At 54.5% G+C, this 16,831-nt stretch overlaps 1 protein-coding gene across 1 annotated transcript in view; it reads right to left on the bottom strand.

Moving 5' to 3' along the window:
* Positions 1-16,831, bottom strand: part of CAMTA1 (calmodulin binding transcription activator 1) — a 698,792-nt gene that overhangs the window by 548,252 nt on the left and 133,709 nt on the right. The gene's annotated exons all lie outside the window — the stretch shown is intronic.

Here is a 16,831-nt window from a genome sequence, read left to right as displayed (position 1 = left end):
GGGGTGGTGAGCAAAGAAGCAGGGTGCTTTCCTGGTGCCTGGCATCGTCTACACCAAGGGACCTGCCCACCCAGCCCTGATCTAAGATCACCCAGAGGCACCAGCCGTGATCAGGTGGAGCTGACTCAGGGCAAGGTCAGGGCTAAGAAGGCTGGAGGACTCCTTCCCAGGTCGCCCGTCCAAGCCTCAGAGACAACGAATAAACACAGCAGCCTTCCATGCTTCTGGCTCTCTGCTGACGGCGGACAATCAGCTGACAAAAGTCAGGTGCGTGCTGAGAAAGGTCAGGTGGCCCTGAGTTGGTCCAGCTGAGGAGCCCAGGCTGCACCGTGCAGCAGAGGGAGAAAAAGACAGGCCAGCAGAGAAGGCAGAGCACCAGCCAGCGTCACTGCACTTGGAAGCAAGTGCCTGCTGGCGTTGTCCCCAGGGGGCCCCTTGCCCTTGGGGCTGTCTTCAGAGCTGTGCAGCTCTGAGCTCAGAACCTACCCTCTGTGTGGCCCTGGGTAAGTGATCTACTTTCCCAGGGTCTCTTATTGCCTCACTAATAGAGTCCTTACCATTCGGACTATGTACACCCATAGGCCAGGCACACAGCAGGCACCTACTACTCTGCAGAGGCGCGCTCACACCTAACCAAGTAGCTATCTGCCATTCAGGGGTTCAGGAGGCAGCCTGCAGTAACTGCCCTAGGTAACAGAATCTGAGAACTCGGGGAACAAATGGGATGATTCTGTAGTTTATCAGCACACACGGAGCAGCTGGTTACGAAGGTAAATAGAAGTGGAGCTTCCTGTCCTCACGTCAGCTGGGACGTCAGTTAAGAAGTTCTAACGTGCCGTGGCGCCAGGGACCACGCTGAACACTTCCTATCCTCAAGTCCCCGCAAACACCTGACAGTCTGGGACCCACAGCCAAGCTCGCGCCTGTCTTTCCACACACACCCAGCACCGGCATGCACCTGTGAGCCAGTTAGCCTGTGGACTTGTCGGTCGTTGAGCAGCACTCCCAGAGGACACCGGGAAACCACACCAGGTCACGCTGCAGTCTGTGACACTGCCCCCTACAGGAAAGGCAGCAGAAGACAGCCCAGATACCACGACCCTTGCCACCCACACCGGAGCCTCCCACGAAGTTCTGTCCCTGACTTATGCCTGGTACAGCCCTGATGCTTGTGGCCCTTGGGGAATGAACAAGCAGATGGAAGATCTCTCTGTCTCTCTCTCAAATAAATAAAACATAATTTTTAAAAAAAAGAGGAAAAAAGAAAAAAAAAAACCCAGCCACAACACAGGGATCAGCTCTTGCAGACTGGCTGCCCGAAGCAATGAAAGTTTCTCCTGAAATGATGAGGAAATGAACAAGCCCACACAGTGAGTGGTCCAGTTCCCGCTGGGGCATCACCACTCCCACGAATCCCAGCCCCCTGTCCCAGGGGTCACCAACAGCTCCAGCAAGCCCACCAGCACCACTCCGGATCTGAGGGCCCGCAGCCCCTCCCTGCCAGAAGCTGAGCTGTCACTCTCAGACTCCACGTCGTGCTGGGGTTCCACGCCAGCAGGACACTCAGCTGCTTACGTGGGATTATGTGCCATGTGGATCCAAAAGCTCATGGCAAAAGAAAGGGGGCAAGACACGGAACGAATGCTGTTTCTAAAAGGCCCTTGCCAGGCCACAGAGTGCAGTGACTCCCATGCCCTTGGGTTTTTCCATCTTGTCAAGAGCACTCCCCCTGCAAAGCAGAGACTCGGGACAAAAGGGGGTGACAAAGAAGTGAGAAATCTGAACCCCAGGGTCAGGTGGATGGGAACGTCTGTAGCAGGCAGGCTTCCTGCAGGCATTCTTGAACAGATTCGTTGCTTGGGGTGTAATGGGCAGGCCTGTGAGCGGATGCCAGCCAGGCCGGAAGAGGATGGAGGCAGCGGAAGGACCCACATCTGGGCTGTGGGTCCCAGACTGTAAGGGAACCCGGCCCGCCGTGGTCTCGGCCAAGTCCCCAAGGTTGGAGTCTGGCCCCTCCCCTCCTTCCAGGACCAGGCGTGGTGGAGACGGAATGCTCTCAACAGCTTCTAGAATCTTTCCTGTGGCTCAGACTGGGCTGGATTCCAGGAACAGGATCTATACCAAATTCCTTGAAGCCACAACAGTGATGTGGAAAGAAAAAGATGGCACAGCCACAGGCTGGCCTGTTGGTGACATTACAACCATGTCAGCAGAAAGTTCAATGCCAACAAGCAACAACAACAACAAAAAAACAAAAAACGTAACAAACCAGGATCCTCAGGTTACAAAACACTCGCACTTGCCATAAGGAAAGTAGGCACAGGTGGGCAGTGATGGCTCCTAGGTGAGTGTGAGCCCTGGCTTTCTCACTGTTTGAGGGGACAGTCAAACGCCCTGCACCAAACAGCTGTGATCACAGCTGAAATCGACTTGCTGACACGCACTGAGTATCACAATAGTGCCCATTCCTTTGCTGCTAACCTTGCCGGATGCCAGAAACAGCTCAAAAACAACCTCACGCTTTCTCCCTGCAGCGCACCTGTGGGCATGGACAGAGGCACCAGGAAGGGCACGCAGGAGGGGGACAGATGGGACCACTGGCTGGAAAAGGAGAGACTGGCGCTGCAGCTCAAGGGAGCAGCAGGACCAGGCAGGACCTCGGTAACGGAGACAGCACTGCACTCCAGATACACAGCACACAGTCCACACTGCACTCCAGTACCCGAGACACCCGGCACGGCAGCCTCCACAGAGACACAACACACAGTCCACACTGCACCCTCAGACACACAGAACACATAGTCAGTCTACACTGCACCCTGACACACAGCACAGTCCACACTGCACCCTCAGACACACAGCACACAGTCCATACTGCACCCTCAGACACACACCACAGTCCACACTGCACTCCAGTACCCGAGACACCCGGCACGGCAGCCTCCACAGACACACAACACACAGTCTACACTGCACCCTCAGACACACAGCACACAGTCTACACTGCACCCTCAGACACACAACACACAGTCTACACTGCACCCTCAGACACACAACACACATAGTCAGTCCACACTGCACCCTCAGACACACAGAACACATAGTCAGTCTACACTGCACCCTTAGACACAGAACACATAGTCAGTCTACACTGCACCCTTAGACACAGAACACATAGTCAGTCTACACTGCACCCTGACACACAGCACAGTCCACACTGCAACCTCATACAGCAGCCTACATTGCACTGTCACACAGCAGTCTACACTGCACCCTCAGACACCACACACGTAGTCAGTCCACACTGCACCCTTAGACACAGCACAGTCCACACTGTACGCTCATAGACACACAGAACACATAGTCAGTCTACACTGCACCCTCAGACACCACACACGTAGTCAGTCCACACTGCACCCTCAGACACAGCACAGTCTACACTGTACGCTCATAGACACACATCACTCCCAGTCTACACTGCACCCCCATCCTGGACTTCTGGCTGACAGCAGAGTCAAGGCAGTGCCATCCAGCCACGTCAGAGAGCGCTGACACTGCTGGGCAGAGTGTGGGCGTGGGGGACAGGGAAGGCTGGTCCGCTCCGTGGCCTCTCGCTCAATCCAGGAAGCTGCTGCTTCTCCGAGACCGCCCTTCAGGGTCTTCCCAACAGTCCCGGGGTAAAGATGTTGCTTATAACACGACCTCTGTCCCTTCCTCGGCAATCTACTGCGTCCAGCACGTGCCAGGCCACAGCCACATCACCCCGCTTAATCCTCATGCTGCCTCTGCTGTGAGTGGGGCATAGTTCCCAGAGCCCAGGTCTTCGAGATGAAACAAGGCTCGGAGTGGGTTATTTTCCTCCAGTCCAGCAGCTAGCCAGATGTAAAGCTGGCATTTAGTCACTGCTGAATGAATGAGCAAATGAACAAACCCCATCTGGTCCACAGCCTCTACCTGCAGACTCCTGAGCAGGCAGATGTCGTCGGGAGTCCCTACGCTCCCCGCTGCTTTACCCCACACGCACCTCGCCTGTCCATCCTCAGGTCCCCTGGAGGACTCCTGGCCTCCGCTCAGCTACAGGAAAGTTGTCTGCAAGCCCCAACCCAAAGCCGCAAGCAAAATGAAGTCAATAGTGCAGCCTGCTTCTTCCAGTGAGGGCCGATGCCAGCCCATTGCATCCACAAACGGCCCAGGCGCACTGCAGGGACTCAGCTCGCACCTCGGAACGCCTGCCTACACGTCTGCTTACAGACAAGCCCACCGATGGGAGCCCTTCCCCGGCACGCTGGCTTCAGGAGCCCTGTCTGTCTGCCCAGCTGTGGCCTGTTCTCCTGCCACTTGCAGCTCACACACAAGTGCCCACCAGCAGCACCTCCATGGGGACAGTCTGGGTCCTGACTCGTGAGCTGTGCAGGGGTCACCGCCCAAGGCCACAGGCCTCCACTGTGTCTCCGGAGCGCAGCCGCCTCCCCGGCACCCTCATGGACTTCCAGTGGTTGGGCCCTGCCCACCTCAACCACCTGTACTGAGCCCAGGCCCCAGTACTGCAGGCAGTCGGGACATGAGCTGTGGACCAAAGCTGCCAGTTTGTCTCTGTTGGTCTTTCAAATAAAGCGTGAATACACAAATAAAATTTTAAAAAACCCTGAAGTCCCAAAGCCATTCCCATCAGGATGGGAAGGAAACTGGGCCCTGCAATAGAAACTTGTACAGGGCATGGTCACGGAGCAGGGAGGTTCTGAGAAAACACAGGGCCCTCTGAGCAGCTGGGCTGCGGTGAGGCGGCTGGTGTGGCCCCCATGCCAAGCTCGCACAGCTGGCACTGTCCCCCACCCCTGGGCAGATGAGGTTCTCATTTGTCACCCACGTGGCAACAGCTGAGAGGCAGCCAGCAGCAAGAGGTCCAAGGACGTGGCTACCCAGACCTGCACGCGGCCTGCACGCAGCCACAGTTCCAACCCGGCCAGCCATGCTGCTGCTGCCTCAGTTTCCCCTCGGTCGAGCGGGGATGCTGCAGCATCTCTGGGGTTGGTGATGAACACCAGACGAGGCGAAGACAGCCGTCCCAGCACTCCAGGGCGAGCAAGCCGCGTCACTGCCCTTCCCTTCCGCACTTACTCAAGCTGCAGTGCTGGGGATGACTCAGTGTCCTTTGGGAAAAGGAACTGCCAGGCTGGGTGAGTTCTAAGGTAAGAGACGTGGACTCAGGGGTAACACACAGAGCGAGCTGCTGCACTCCTGGGCACCAGCGTCCCCATTCAGGGCTCCAGTCGGAGTGGACCTGCGAGGGGATGTCCTCCAAAGCGCCTCCCAGCTCTGCTCTCTCTGTGCCTACCCACCGTGGGGGGCTTAGAATCCAGGAGCAAATTCCTGCTGTCCAGCGGATCAGGACGGGAAGTCACCACTTTCCCAGAGCCTCAGGGTCCAGCCTCGGCTGTGGGGTTCTCCTACAGGCGTCTGACCCAACGGCATTTGCAGCAGAATGCACAGCTGTGTCACAGCAGAGGCCGCAGTTCCCACAGGAACCTGGCCCAGCCCAGCCCCATCCGCTAGCAACTCTGGGGTCCCAGCAGCTCAAGGACCCTCACACCCCCTCCCAGGCACCATCCTGCTGCCCAACCCCACTTCCCTGGGGAACACCCAGGTATCGGGGCTGAAATGAGAACAATTTAGCCTATTTCAATTAATCATCAGTTCCGAAGATAAAGCCTCGGAGAGGATTAGTCACAAGGACTGGATTAGTCAGATTTATCTGGGAAGAGACTGGAGCCTCGGCAGCTGTTCCCGTCGTCTGCATTCGCCTGGAAGCTTAGAACTAAACCCAAGTAGGGGGGACAGAGCGTGCCCATGTCGGGGGACAGCAGAACCTGCCGAGACTGGCTTGTAGAAACTGCCCTCTGTGCACTGTCATCTCCCGTGTGTGAAGTTCCTGAGTCAGCCCAGCCCTGGTGCCGGTGGGCTTCGGGGGTCGGGCGCCCAGGCTTCAGGGGTCGGGCGCCCGGGCCTGATGGGCTCTTGCCGTTAAAGAGCTGCACCTTATCTTGCCTCTCTGAGCATCGACGGTACGGACACGGGCAGAGCACAGCCATGCTGCACAAACACTGAGTGTGGAAGACGCCAGGTCCGGTGATGTCCCACCATGTCACACCTCCCAGTGTCCACAGCTCCCCAAGAGTCCGATGGGGACAATAAGGCCTGTTCCTGACAGGAGCTCGAGAGATCTGACAACAAAATAAATTGTCCAGTCAGGAAACGGGTTAAGAGTATGAACAGGGGCCTGGCACAGCAGCCTAGCAGCTAAAATCTTTGCCTTGCATGCACCAGGATCCCACATGGGTGCTGATTTTAATCCTGACTGCCCCGCTTCCCATCCAGCTCCCTGCCTGTGGCCTGGAAAAGCAGTAGAAGACAGCTCAGAACCTTGGGACTCTGCACCTGCATGGCAGACCTAAAAGAAGCCCCTGGCTCCTGGCTTGCCTCAGCCACTTGGGGAGCAAATCAGTGGATGGAAGATCTTCCTCTCTGTCCCTCCTCTCTGTATATCTGACTTTTCAAAGAACATAAATAAATCTTTAAAAAAAAAACAAAAAGAGTATGAACAGGCAATATTTTAAGAATGAAATACAAATGGTCAACAGATAGACGATAAGGTGCTTGGGATCAGAAACGGCAGCGAGTTCTCCCTTCACCCCAGGTAGAACAGCTGCCACCTAAAGGCAAAGCTGGGGGTGCAGACACAGGGAGAGGTGCCTAACCCACCGCTGCTGGAAATGCGAATGGGAGAAGCATAGTCCCCAGAAACGTGCAAACACCTCTACCACGTGACCCAGCCATCCCGCTCCTGGGAATTTACCCAAATGAAATGAAATCAGGACGTGAGCGTTTTCTGTTCCCTCCATTGATGGCAGCTCAAGTCACAGCAGGGAAGACGGAGTCCACCCAGGTGGCCGTGGACAGTGACCGGACAGCCGGCCAGTGGCCTCTACACACCATGTGGGATCCTGTTCATTACGAACAGGTGCAACTGGGAACCGCTATGCTCAGCGCAATAAGTGAGTCCCCAAAAGAAAAATACTGTGTGTTCCCTGATTTGTGGGAACTAATATGGAATACCAAGAACGCGCGTGTGTGTGTGTGTGTGTGTAACACAACCAAGTACATTTTGAGATTTGATTATTGTTTCTAGCTCCTAAGAAACAGTGGTTTTTTTCTACCCGTTGAATCCTAAAGTAATTTGAAAGTATGCCACTGTAAAAATAAAGAAAAATAAGAACAGGGGGAAGGAGGTGGCGGGGGGGGGGCATGGGAGGGGGGATGTATCATTATACTCTTAAATCCGCACAGGACACGCCTCCTTCACATACATAAAAAGAGTTGGAAAAAAAAGTAAAATTGCCAAATAAAGACATTTAGAGAAATCTTTAAAAAAAAAAAAAGTCGCTGGAGGGCCCAGCACAGTGGCCTAGCTGCTAAAGTTCTTGCCTTGAACATGCCAGAATCCTATATAGGCGCTAGGTCTAATCCCGGGTGCTCCACTTCCCATCCAGCTCCCTGCTTGTGGTCTGGGAAAGCAATCGAAAATGGCCCAAAGCCTTGGGTCCCTGCACCCGTGTGGGAGACCTGGAGGAAGTTCCTGGCTCCTGGCTTCGGATCAGCACAGTACCAGCCGTTGTGCTCACTTGGGGAGTGAATCATCAGATGGATGATCTTCCTCTCTGTCTCTCCTCCTCTCTGTATATCTGACTTTGCAATAAACAAATCTTCCCAAAAAAAGTCGCTGGGGACTGAAGGGGTGCCTGGTGTCCCCAGTCTGTCCACGCATGCCTTCTCACTCCCTGCACAGCAGGCAGACTGCCAGGGGCCCGTAGAGGGTATGCCCAGGCTCACCAGGTCACGGTCCCTCCTCAGCTGGGCTTCCCTGGGGTCGCTGGATCCCGTTGACCATCTGAGCCCCTCAGGCCCCCAGGGCTCCACTGCCTTCCCTGGTGGCGGCACGGAGGGCCCATGGCTTTAACTGCAGACTTCATCCACCAGCCAAATGAGGATGAATATTTTACAAAACTGCAATACTGCATGAAACTGCTAAGCACATATATAAGGCTAATGTCACTGTAATATTAAAATACTAAATTCATTTATATACTTTTTATTTAAATTGCTAGGGCAACTTGCCACGGTTGATTAAAAATTCTGAACAGGGTGTATTGTATGGGCCAATTATGAAACGGGGTGTAAGCGCTGTGAACAGCACTTGGAATGTGTAAAAAACCATTTATAAAATGAGATTTCTTCCAAAAAAAAATGTGGGGGAAAAAAAAACAGGACCTAGACAGAGGAAGGTCTGGGTGGAACTCATGGTACAACTGTGGGTGGCAGAGCCCAAGAGCTGTGCCCTGTGCACCTAGGGGCAAGGCCCCCAGGGACAGCTGCCCGACCGACCCCACCCACAGCCACCAGCCCCAGCCAGGGGAGTGTCTCCCTCACGTCCCTGGCATGTCCCTCTCCAAGAGCTGAATTTATCACAGTGGGTCCCCCCATCCGAGCTGCTACAGCCTAGCAGCCTGTGCCAGCCACGCCCCAAGAGGGGAGCACGGGCATCCAGCTTGTTTCTGGGCTCGGTCAGTGAACAAAGGGGCACAGCTGTCACCTCTGCCCTTGTGGCGGTCATTCACAGTCCCACCTGAGCATGCGCGTCTTGGCTGGCCTTGGCTGGCAGGCAGGGCTGCTCAGAAGTGACCTTTTGCCCATGACGGGCAGGGGCTCCCTCAGGCAACAACGCACCATTGGGCAGTGTGCTCCATTAATTTCTCATCAACACAGGGCTTCCTGGATTGCCACCCCGCCCCGGTTTGCTTTCTGGGATCACCTCCCACATGGGCCATTGGCACTCAATCTGTTTCAAGGTCAACCACCATGGGGAGTAAGAGGAAAGTCTCAGGGCCCTACCCTCTCCCTCACCGCGGAAAAGACACCAGACTCCGCACGGCCTGATCTTGGCAAAGCCGCCAGGGAGCTGGGGAGAGCGTCTCGTGCAAAGCTGCAGAGGGCACCGAGGGTGTCCTACCTCAGACGCCCCTGGACCCGAGGCCCCAGGACTACTGAAGCTGGGTCAGGAGCCACTGCCAGGGGGCCACTGCCAGTATCTGCAATGCTGGCATCCCCTAAGCTCCCTGCCAATGCACCCGAGAGAGCAGCAGATGGCCCCTGCATCCCCACGAAACCTGGGCGGAGTTCCGGGCTCCTGACTTCAGCCTGGACCAGCCCTAACCATTGGGGTCATTTGGGGAGTGAACCAGCAGATGGAAGACACACCTCTGTCACTCTCATTCATCCCTCCCTCTCTGTCACACTTTTGAAATCAATACATACATAACCTTACCAGAAAAAGAAAATACATAGTTATTGCCAGAACCACACTGTGGGAGCTTAGGGGAGCTCGGGAGGGATGCAGGGATGCAGGGATGCAGGGATGCAGGGATGCAGCCACACAAGATGTCACAGGCGTTAGGACTGGGAGCCAAGCACACGTGGGCAGCATCGCTGCTCCACAGCTCCTAGCCGTGTGTTCCACACGTAGTAAACGGACAGAGGGACGCCTGCTGACACGCTCTGTGAGTCCACAAGCCTGGGCTTGGCATCATCAGCGTGGACACCTGCCAGGCAGCCTTCTCTGATTATCAAGGACTGACCCACAGCCAATCACTGAACGCCCAGTTTCCTCTGTAAGGACCCAGAGGCCATTTGCTCTGTGCTGGGTGACCCTCCCCTCCCCCAACGGCAGGGACACCACGATGGTTCCAGGATCTGGATTGCAGGGTGCCCAGATCTATGGGCACTGCTTCAAATGGGATTAGTATTTGAATCCGTGCGTGCAGGCCAGCAGGCCATCCTTCTCCTATGGGATGGGTATCATTCAAGCCACGAGGGTCTGAGCACAGCAAGAGGGCAGGGGGTGAGGAAGCTGCCAGCATTGCTGTGCAGCATGTTAAGCCAGCTACCCTGGCAGCGCATACAGGCTCCACTTCTGCTCCAGCTCCCTGCTGACGTGCCTAGCACAGCAGCAGCAGACAGAACAAGTGACCAGTCCGTTGCTGTCAACATGGGAGATGCTGACAGAGCTTCAGGCACCTGGCCCAGCCTTGGCTGTCCTGGCCATTAGGACAGTGAACCAGCGTCTCTCTCACTCCCTATCTCTCCATACTTCTGCCTTTCTGTCCTGGACTTGAACTGTACAGGAAATATGTCCAGTACCTCCACCTCTCCCACTGTTTTTGCAGGAAGCCTCAGCACGCGCTCCACCCCAGCCCTCCGCTCGGCCTGTTCACTTCCGCTCTGCCAGCTCCTCTGTGCTGGGTGGGATCCTGGGGGCCAGAGAGGAGGGGGAACAAAGGACCTGACCTCACAGAGCCTGCTGTGAGGCCGGGGGGGACAGACACAGCAAACAAGTGTCACCACAAGGACATGACATCATGCCGTGCCAGGGGGCTGGGGTTTGCCTTGGCTTGAATAGGCTTCTTCAAGGTTAAACCTTGGCAGCAGGAACAGCCTGTGTGATATGCCCCGCCCATAGGCAGCACAGGGTAGGGAGAGGAGAATTCAACTGAGCAGGGCAAGAGGCCATGCCTCGGCTGGCACTGGGTCCTGCACTGGGAGCCCATGGCTCGTTCCGGTGGCTCCAAGGCCTGTGTGCACATCACCATGCTGACTCCCTTCTGTTGCAGGAACCAATCCTGTTCATTTTCTTTTCTGCTTTCTGGACTGGAGCCATATGATAATTATGAAACACACAACCCATTATGTATTAAACTGTCTCCGTTATAGTATGTGGCTTTGGAATACATGAAGTGCTTAATAAACACGAAAGTGGAAAGCAGAACCATCAGGCTCACCTGCACACAGTCTCCCTGAGCAGCGCCCAAGGGTGCGTCCATCTCTGCACCTTGGACTCCACCCACGTAGGAGATGCTCGCTCCTCAGGCAGTGACCTTGAAGCCCAAAGATTCCAGGCGTCAGATGGACACATGTGCAAGACATGCTTGGACACGAGGGTAACTCCCAGAGGTGCTCCAGACACACGGGAGGATTGTTGAAAGCTATTCCTGTGACAGCTCCAGGTGCTAGCACACCGCCCCCAGGTCCTGCTGGGTTTAGGGAACCGTGGGACAGTGGAGCAGAGTATAACACAGCCCCCACTCTCTGCTGTGTCTGGGCAGCTTGACCATGAAGTGAACTTGTCAGTGTCCCCAAAATCAAGCATCAGACCCAGAGTCCCAGGGCCTGGCACCATGGTGCAGTGGGTTGAGCTGCCATTTGTGACACAGCCTGAATCGGTGTGCCAGTCGGGAGCCCTGGCTGTTCTGTTTCCGATGTAGGCCCTATAGATGCTCCTGGCAAGGCAGCGGAAGACAGCCTGAGTACCTGGGCTCCTGCCATTCACAGGGGAGACCCAGATGGAGTTCCTGGCTCCTGGCTTCAGCTTGGCTCAAAGTTGGCTGCCATGGCCATTTGAGAAGTAAGCCAGCAGAAGCGTGTGTGTGTGTGTGTGTGTGTGTGTGTGTGTGTGTGTGTGTGTGCGCACCCTCTCTTTCAGCCTACCTTTCAAAAAAATAAATCAATCTTTAAATTAAAAACAAGAACAACAGTCCCAGATGGGCTGGCATGTGCCAGGAGAAGTCAGGAAAGATCAGGAATGCCAGGTAGTCAGGCTACCTGGAGGCATGCGGTCACCATGCGGTCACCATGTGGTCACCATGAGGTCAGCAGTTCCACCATGCGGTCACCATGAGGTCACCATGCGGTCACCATGTGGTCACCATGAGGTCAGCAGTTCCACCATGCGGTCACCATGAGGTCACCATGTGGTCACCATGCGGTCACCATGCGGTCACCATGAGGTCAGCGGTTCCACCATGCAGGGCTGTGGTGCCAGTGGCAGTGGGTGACGACACAGCGGTGATGACGGTGGAGGTGGCGATCCTGACTTCTAAGATGTTTCTGCTGCTGATGATGAAGGAATCCCCTTTCTGTCTTAATGGCAAGGTCTGGTCAGCAGACTGGAAAGCTTGGGAGCCTCCAGCTCACAGCCCACTGCATAGGCAGAGCTTTCCTTCCTCCCCTCAGCCCCGTCCCATCACAAACATGCAGCACATGTCTTTTCCCAAAGCTCACCGCGTTCTCTTTGCAGTGGGAAACCCACCACTTTGCATTAAACCCCAGCATATACAGAAGATCCTGATAAGCAGATCCGGCAGGACAGTGGTCACACTGGACGCTGCTTATCATCTGGGCTATTTTGTTGAAAATGGCACATGCTTGCTGGGAACTAATGGTGCAGACCCCCAATCGCCAGGCCAAAGTTATCCCCAGGGACGGGCGGAAACCTAATATGTTCTCCCTGAGACCCAGTGTCGCTGCTTGGTCCCATCCCTGCATACCCCATTCCAGGCTATGCCGCAGAAGCCTTTCCCAGAGGGTCAGCTCTTGGAGCTGGGGTCATGCTCATTCCCCTCGTGAGACCACTAACAGCTACAGGCTACAGGAACACAAAGGCTTTCCGGAGTCACAAATCCAGGCCTCTGGCTCCAGGACCCTCAACCCACTGAGAACTGGAGCCCACCTCTCTCGACCCTTTGACCTGCTTATCTGGTGAAAAGGGGGGTCCAGCCAGGCCTCCTCCATTCAGCAAAGCAATTTCCACACCCCACAGTAGAAACGATTAGCATCTGCCACCTGCGCACACCTTATACTCCAGGTAGGAGAAACATTTTAAAAACATTCGTCTGGGCTCAAACAGGCCACAGAAAAGTTTACTTTCTGCAAATGTTTTCTTTGCAAAAGCCAAATCCCAGAGCTGATGCAATGTGGGCTGGATTAGACAATTAAAGCAGACAGCCCAGAATGCAAATCTGCATTTGCTCAGCTGGGTCCAGAGGTCGCCATTTCCTTCCTCCCCCACGTCAATTTACTCCTCTCCAGATAAGCACATTGACTTTAAAATAAAGTGCATGCCAGCAGCTGCAGCCCTGCCACCGAGCAGGCAGGGATGTGGCACGGAATGATAATTAAATACATTTTCATCATCCGTCTTTTCTCTCTCTCTTTTTTTTTTTTTTTTTTTGCTGCAGGTGCCAGGGTAATAAATCTGGACTTGCCTTTTTTGTCAGCTGGCAGTGAACACGTTTTAACGTGAAACCTCCTGGGAGGAATTAAGGAGTCGCTTGGCCTTGTAAAGGAGAAAGGGTTTTCCTTCCAAACTGCCAAGTGGGGAGCCCACAGCTGACTGGTTTCATAATGCTTTATTCTTTGATGGTAGATGTGCCTCAGTCATATTCAGTACCCCACACTGACGGGGTAACCAGTGTTCCAACAGATTTGTCAGCAAATTCTAGAATGAAAACTTATTTGGGAGGATGCTCACCCCATTTCCTCCTATGAATTCTGGATCTATTCTCCACTAGGTGCCTTTGGGGGTGAGCCATCTCTCACCCTTGAAGCCCGTGGCAGGGAGGCCCCGGCCTCTGCTGCCTGCCATGACTTGCTTAAGTGCTTCCAACCGGCCTGAGGAATGTAGAAGACTTTTGATTTGGACAATGTAGCAGCTTCCTCTCCCCAGGGGCAGCCTCGGCTGAGCAGTCCTGGAAAAGCCCACCGAAATGGTGTCTTCTAGCTCGGCCAGAGCCTGTCCCTCCTCCCCCACGGCTGGGCCTCTGCCAAACCCTCAGCTGAGAGTCAGCCAGAGCAGAGGGAGGCGGGTGGTGCTGGCCATGGGGCTGACAGCACCTGCGTGCAGGGCCTCCGGTGGCTCCTGCCCTTCACCGACCACCCTGGAGCGAGACGAGGGGGACATGGCACATGCCAAGGTCAGCCACACCCAGAGACACAGCAAAGCACAATGCCCAAGTTTCTGCTTCTCTCCTCCTCCTCAGATGTGTTCTGGGAAAGAGAGCCCTCCTGCCCGGCTCTCACCCACTCTTCCAGGGGGCTAACATGGACCCCTAGCGCAGACCACACTGGAAAGAAGACGGAAGAGAAGTTCCAAGTGCCTCAATTCAAGCCTTGACTGTGGTTGACCAGCAATGGCAATTTTCACAAGTATGTTTGCATGGGTCCAGCCTGCATTCCTGGGGTGGAACCCAGGCTTGGCAGGGAAAGACCATCTCTAAACCCTAAGGTCAACACACAGCCTGCGCGTCATGCACAAACAGCTCTCCCTTTACCAGGTGCGAGCACTGTGCGTGCCGTGGCTCTTGGGTCCCAGGGAGCCCAGCACAACAGGGTCACCTGAACAGGTCATCCACAGAGAACACAGCAGGAGGCTCACTCCCAGGAGGCTTTGCTCTGAATGGAAATGCAGAAGGCTAAAACAACTAGAGAGAACAAAGTTATAGAGCAAGCAACACTTTGATTCAAAGGATTTCAGGCTTCGTTACAGCACTGCAGTTGCCAGGAGGGTATGACCCTGTGCAAAAGACAGTCCCGGGAGGCCAATGGAGCAGACACCGAAGCCGATCTATCCAGATACACATGCAGGCACTGGCAGGTTTTTACACAGGAGGAAAGTGCCGTGCAGTGGGGAAACAAGTTTTTTTTTTTTTTCAAAATGAGTATTTGGTAATTGGATATCTACATGCAAAAAATAAACTAAGGGTCAGCATTAAGGCGCATCAGTGCCGGCAACCCCTGGCAGAGTGCCACTTGGGGTCTTGGCTACCCTGCTTCCAAGCCACCTCCCTGCTAACGCGCTCGGCAAAGTACCAGGCCAACTACAGGAGCCCTTGCCACCCAGCTGGGAGACCCAGGAGTCCCTGGGTCCTGCTGCAGCCCGCTGCCGATCTGACTATTTGTAGTCATTTGGGGGGATGAACCAGAGGACAGAAGGCTGATTCTCTCATTACTGTGTCTTTGAAATAAGTAAGTAATCATTTAAAAAGGCGGGGGGTGGAGGGAGAGGGGGAGAGGGACCGACCTCAATTCAAGCTTCACATCATATGCAAAAACCGACTCAACATGGAGTGTAGACATAAGTTTAAAATAGAAAACACTTGGAGAGGAGAACACAGGAGAAAGTACTTCCAATTCTGGGCTAATCAAACACTGCTTAGACAGGACACCACAAGCGTGATTCACAAAAACAAACAAAAAAGGTGACAAACTCGAGCATGATCAAAACCGGGTTTTGTTCTTCCAAAGAGACTAAAGAGGGGACGACAGGAGAAGTCACAGAGGACACCAGGTCTTCGCAAGGCACGGATCTGAACAGCAGCGTGACACGGGGAGAACCAGGAGCCAGCCAGAGGCACGCCTGCTGCTCCTCTGCCTGCGGTGCCCACATCCCACACCTGGGAGCTCGTGTCCCAGCTGCTCCACTGCTGATCCAGCTCCCTGCTCACAGCCTGACAAAGCAGAGGATGGTCTGAGTCCTTGAGCCCTGCCCCACATCGAGACCCAGGAGCACCTGGCTCCTATCAACTCTGGCCATTTTAGCCATTCGGGGAGTGAACTAATGGATGGGACTCACTCTCTCCAATCTTCGTTTCAAAAGAAAAGGTAGATCAAATTTAAGCAGAGGAGAAAGATCTCCCATCCACTAGTTCACTCCCCAGATGGCCATGGCCAGAGCTGAGCTGATCTGAAGCCAGGAGCCAGGAGCTCTCTCTGGATCTGCCACGTGAGTACCAGGGTCCCAAGGCTTTGGGCCATCCTAGACTGCTGTCCCAGGTCATAAGCAGGGAGCTGGATGGGAAGTGGAACAGCTAGGACACAGACCAGTGCCCATATGGGATCCCGGCAGTTGCAAGGTGATGATTTAGCTGTTAAGCCATCATGCTGGGCCCAAAACATTTCTTATTAAAAAAACAATAATAAAGATCCTGAAAAACTCAAGGAATCCATGTATTCTTTTTTTTTTTTTAATCGGCAAGAGACTTCAGCAGATCCGTGAAGACACATGGCGGACCGCACGGAAAGACGCTCACGGGGGTGGGCCCTGTGGCACCTCTTACCCCGCCCTCGCCCCTGGCAGACTGCTGGCCGAGCCCCAGCGCCTCCACACACGGAGACACAGACAGAGCCCCTGCCCCCTGACGCAGAAGTGGCCCAACCTTTGCTACTGTGGGCATTAGGGAAGTGAACCCACACACTGAGGGGCTCTGTCTCTAAAACAATGCAGCTTTAAATTTTTTAAAAAAGGAAGCTACTCAGCAGCACTAGCACACCCTGGGGTGATGCCCCTGACACCTGTCAGACCTTCTGCACAAGCACTGGGGCCCTCGGGCTCGGGGTAGGGATGGCACCTTAAAAGCAATATGGGAGTTTCCGTATGATCCATGCCTGCCACTCCTGGGTCTACACCCCAGAGAAAAGTCAGGAGGTGTCCATGTGAAGAACTGAGCACAGAAGTGCATGGCAGCTTTGCTTGTCACAGTCGAAAATGAAATGGGCTGGCACCATGGCTCTACGGGCTAAGCTTCCACCTGCAAGCACTGGCACCCCTTATGGGTGCCAACTGGTGTCCTGGCTGCTCCACTTCCCATCCAGCTCCCTGCTTGTGGCCTAGGAAGGCAGCAGAGTTCAGCCCAAAGTCCTGGGACCCTTTCTTCTACATAGGAGACCCAGAGGAGGCTTCTGGCTCTTGATTTCAAATGGACTCAGCTCTGGCCATTGCTGCTTTTCGGGGAGTAAATCAGTGGATGGAAGCCCTTTCTGTCTCTCCTTCTCTCTGGAAATCTGCATTCCCAATCAAAAGAAATCAATCTTATTAAAAAAAAAAATACTGGATACAACCCAAACCCACCTAGATCGATAACCGAGCAAATTCTCTCCTACCCGTACA

The sequence above is a fragment of the Ochotona curzoniae genome, unplaced genomic scaffold, assembly GCF_017591425.1.
Source record: "Ochotona curzoniae isolate NIBS_2020 unplaced genomic scaffold, NIBS_Ocur_1.0 contig_4792, whole genome shotgun sequence".
Classification (NCBI taxonomy): Eukaryota; Metazoa; Chordata; class Mammalia; order Lagomorpha; family Ochotonidae; genus Ochotona; species Ochotona curzoniae.
Note: the sequence above shows the minus strand (reverse complement) of the source record. Positions and strands in the feature narration are given on the sequence as shown.